Genomic DNA, 5,116 nt, shown 5'->3' with positions numbered 1-5,116 from the left:
GACCATCCCCTGAGCCTGCTTGGTCGGGTATTCTGTGTTGTTGTTGGCGGAGCTCCTTTACTGCACTTCCACCCGATCCGCCATCTTGTTTGTTCAGGACTAGCATTTTTCGCCTGCAGCACTACTAACAGTTTGTTGTTGTTGTTGTTGTTGTTAAGTGCCATCGAGTCGGTTCCAACCCATAGTGACCCTGAACTGGGTTTTTGAGGCTGTAAATCTTTATGGGAGCAGCAAGCCTTATCTTTCTCCCACGGAGTGGCTAGTAGTTTCGAACTGCTGACCTTGTGGTTCGCAGCCCGATTCGTAACCACTATGTTACTTCATATATATATATATATATAGTTCATGGAAAATGGTATTAAAAGATAATGAAATGTCCTTGAACTTTTTGAAGCTCAGCTGTATATACATGTATATATATGCATATTGAGCTTGGTGTGGTAACTGTAAGGTCTGTAGTTCAAAACCACCAGCTGCTCTCGGAAACCTTATACAGGGATGCTATGAGTCAGCACCGACTTGACTGCACACACCAACAATATACATGTCTACCTCCCACCTTTTTTTTTTTTTTGCTGTCTTATGGTGGCTTACAAGCTGCCAGAGTACTGGAAACTTTTCCACCAGTATTTCAAATGCCAGCTGGATGTTGAGCAGAGCTCCCAGTCTTAGGCAGACTCGGGAGAATGGTCTGGCTATCTCGTTTCCAAAATTAGTCAATGAAAACTATGTGGATCACATGAGAACATTGTCTGAATTCACTTGCTTTGTATCAGTGTCCAGGGAGCCAATGCTTGGTGGAGTGGTGAGCCAGTGAGGACAGGGGATGCTCATCAGTAGACTTGAACACACCTGTGACTATAAGGGTGACCCAAGCCTGGGCAGTATTTTGTTCCTTTGTATGGAAAGTCACCACCATGTTATATGGTGGTTTGCAGCTAGTGTCAGCTTGACAGCAGCTAAGCACAAAGACATCTATGTGTAAGTCTGCTCGGATGCACAAGGAGATCTGGTGACATCGTGGATTACCCATCAAGCTGCTAACTTCAAGAGCAGCAGTTGAAATCTACCAGTCAGGAAAATTTGAGACTGCTCTTATAAGATTTACAGCCTTGGAAACCCTGTACAAAGTTGCTATGAGATGGGACTGTCTAGACAGCAGACAGCCCCCACCAGCACTCTGACGCATGTGGGGTCACCATGAGCCAGAGGTCACTCCATGACAACTGGATTTTAAGGTTAGTTGTCCCAACTAAGGCCATCCTAGATGAGCTGACAGTCAGTCAGAAAACAGCTGATCCCCCCCCCCCCAGACATGTGAGGCCATCCAGACAATATCAGCAGAGCCGTCGACCTACCCTGCAGCTGACCCCAGATAAATGAGTGCACCCAGATGAGTCCAGGAGAGCTTCCCAGCTGATCCTTAGACTGGAGAACAAGGGTATGTGGTGACTGTTTGAAGCCACTGAGGTCGGTGCTTAGTTGTTATGGAAGCAGAAGTTCACTCTTGAACAGTGAAGAGACCAAGACTCAGAGCAGAGGCATGACTTGCCCAATGTCAGATTCCTCCGTGGTGTTGGCTCCAAACTGCAGCCTCTGACTACCAGGAGAAACATTTCTGTTTAAACATAGACAAAACCGAGACAGAGTCAGTCCCTGAAGTAACATAACCAGAATCAATGGCGGTTTGATTCAATAGTATAAAAAAAAAAACTTCTGGGAGAATTAAACTTTAGGGTCAGGGAGACCACTGGAGGTGGCACTAGGGCCTGGCAGGCACATACCCTGGTGCCTCTTGAGGGGGCATCACTGAACAAGTTTCCATCCCCATCGACGAGAGATCACTCTGCCAGTTCAGACTTCGTCATGGGCACTGTTTCCTGTAGAAGGGCCTCTGGGGGCCAGCCTCTCTCTGGTGGCGCTCAGCTGCCAGGCTGAGCAGCAGGAGAACATCTGGGTGTGTTTGCAACTCAGACTCTGTTTCTTAGCACCTCGTGGGGGCTCCTGGCTCCGGGTAAGGAACAGGTGGAATTGCATGGAGCAAGAATGACAGCAGCAACAAAGCTTCAGAAACAGTTCTAACTGAAGTTAATAGTACAACATATTTCCCAGAGAGGGAGCTGGGGACCTGACAGATCTTCCAAGGTAGACTTTGTGAGTGCCGATGAACACAGGTTCCAGACTTCGCACCTGGGCTTAGCGCACTAAGGTCTGGCCCATGGGGATAGGGGTAGGTGAGTCCACCATGGACCTTGGGTGACCTCCAGGTCTGAATTTCACTTCCCGTCTATGAAGGGGCGATGGTACTATCTAACCGCGCTGTAGAGAAGCCAGTGAGGCCTTTATAAGGAAAGATGGCTGGGTGCTCAATCTCATGGTGCCCAGTGCTTAACCCCCCATACCACCAGGGCTCATTGGAAGCCCTCTGGACCAACTGTGGTCTGTGCTATAGGGTCACTGTGGGTCACAATTGACTTGAAGATAATGAATTTTAGTTGGTTTTAGGTTGTCTCCTGGAGGAAATGGACTCTGCCCCCTCCATGCTTCCATTTGAGGGGGAGCAGGTTCAAGGTGTGTCTGAGAACCCAGCTGGATTCTCCAACTCACCACACCCCACTGCCTAGACAAACCACTCACATGATGGAGTCGTAGCGAGCTGTGGTAGGCCCCTGCTACCCAAGACTCCAAAGGCTCAGGCAGAGGGGTCCCTAGGCCCAGGGGACCACCTACCTCCATGCTGGCCTTGACTCTAGAAGATACAGAGTGGGAGATTAGGGTGAGGCCTGCATTTTCCAGTCTCTGATGGCCTGGAACTGTCTGAGCCCTCACGCTGTGTTCACTCCTGTGACCACACATCCTCTCAGGATGCCTGTTACCTTAAGGGTTAAAGGGAGCACCCAGGAGCCTGCACAGGGGGCTCTCACCCCCACCCCCACCTCAGCCGTCTTCCTCCACCCCTCCCCTCTGAGCACCATGTGCATCCCCCAGAACTCAATGTCAGATTACCCAATAAACAAGGTAAGCACAGGCTTACTTGTGCTTAGCTATGAATCTGTCCTGAACTGTTTCCCTTGTTTTTATCACAACAAAGATTCTGCCTCTAGGGCTGGCTGGGGTCTGTCTCCCAACCCCACAGCACCTCCCCGTAGAATCACAGCCTCTCTTCAAATTTACAATCCCTGGTGTGAACAGAGGGCCCAGTAAGCAAGATCTAAGGTAAACTAGTAAGTAAGCACAAGTAAGTCCATGCTTACCTTGCTGACTGGGTAATCGGACCCTGCTTTCCAGGCTGGCTTAGATTGTTACTTAACCCACACACAGTTATTTTCCCACAATTCCAACTCCTGGAAACCCATGTGTGGTGGTGGTTCTGTACCATCCAGTTGGTTCCGACTCATAGCAAGCCCGTACGGGGTTTCTGAGGTAGTCAGTCTTTTCGGGAGCCTCATCTTTTTCCCGCGGAGTGACTGGTAGATTCGAACAGCTGACCTTGCAGTTAACAGCCCAACATGTAACCACTACGTTATCATGTGTATCCGAATAAAACTGTCCTCCATGAGGTTTTTCAGTGACTAATTTTTCAGAAGCAGATGACCAAACTTTTCTTCTGAGGCATCTGGGTGAATTTGAACCGCTAACCTTTCGGTCAGCAGCTGAGTAAGCGTGTGAACATTTGCACCATCCAGCTCAAGGTTAGCTAGGTCTGATGTGGGACTTTAGTGTTAAAACCATGAAAACTGGGGTCCCTGGAAGTTGAGGGTTTTTGGGTTTGGTTTTGTTTTTAAATAAGAAACAGTTCATTTTAGAGCAGTATTAAGTTTGAAGAATTGTTGTGAAAACAGAGTTCAAGTGTACCCACATCCAATTTTCCCTCTTATTAATAGCTTACATTAGTATGACATATTTGTCATGACTAATTAATGAGAATAAAGTCTATACTCTATTCAGATGTCTTCATGTTTCCCCTATTGCAGTTGCTGTTGTAGGTTACCATCAAGTTGATTCTAATTTGATTTCCATAAGGTTTTCAAGGCTGTGAACTTTTTGGATGTAGATCCCAGGCCTGTCTTCCATGGTATCGCTCTAGGAATCCTGGTGTGGTGCTGGTATAGGATAAGCACTGGTCTACAAGGTCAGTTTGAACCAAAAAATTAGTGGTTCAAGCTTACTAGTCACTCCTCAGAAACCCTGTATCGTTCACCATGAATCTGGTGGTGGTGATTTCGAGTCAATTTCGCCTCATAGTGACCTTGTATAGGGTTTTCAAGGCTACAAATCTTTACCAGAACAGAAAGCCTCATCTTTCTCCCATGGAGCAACTGGTAGATTCGAACTACTGACCTTGTGGTTAGCAGCCTTGCTCGTAATCCACTTTGCTGCCAGGACTCCTTGCTATGATTCAGGTGGGTTCAAACCATCAACGATTCGGCCAGCCCTCCCAGGTCCTCATCCAAGATCCACATTCCATTAGTTACCACGTCTGGGCTGTGACAGTTCCTTAGACTTCTCTTGTTTTTATTACCTTCAGAGTTTTAAGGAATACTGAAGAGATTTATTTTATTTTTATGAATTTTGTAAAAGTATGATTTGGGTGAAAGTGTACAGAGCAAATTAGTTTTCCATTCAATGATTCACACAAGTTTGTTCTGTGACATTGCCTGCAATTCCCACAATGCAGCAGCGTTCGGCCCATGTCCTCCCAGGGGTCTTCACTTCCATTTGTCCTTCTTTGGCAGCTCCTTCCTGACTTCTGAACTTTGTTTCTGAGCGCTACTTTGTAGATTATCCATGTATTAGAATTTGTCTGATATTTTCTTTGTGATTGGTCTTGTCTTTGGAAAATCTGTTTTGTGGTTGTTGTTGAGAATATACACAGTCATACTACACCGGTCCCACAGTGTATACATGTGCCATTTAGTCACATTGATGACATTCTTGGAGTAGTTCAACCAATCCCACCTCAATTCAATTCTCTGAATTATTCCTCTCCCAAGCTCTGGGAGGCTGAGAGAGCTGGGTTACTGGGAGAAAGACCACAGAGACACCCATTGTGTCTTGAGTACCTGCGATCAGCACAGCTCACCACTGCTGGTGCCAGTCTTTTTTTTTTTTTTTT

Source organism: Chrysochloris asiatica, unplaced genomic scaffold, assembly GCF_000296735.1.
Source record: "Chrysochloris asiatica unplaced genomic scaffold, ChrAsi1.0 scaffold00023, whole genome shotgun sequence".
Lineage (NCBI taxonomy): Eukaryota > Metazoa > Chordata > Mammalia > Afrosoricida > Chrysochloridae > Chrysochloris > Chrysochloris asiatica.
Note: the sequence above shows the minus strand (reverse complement) of the source record.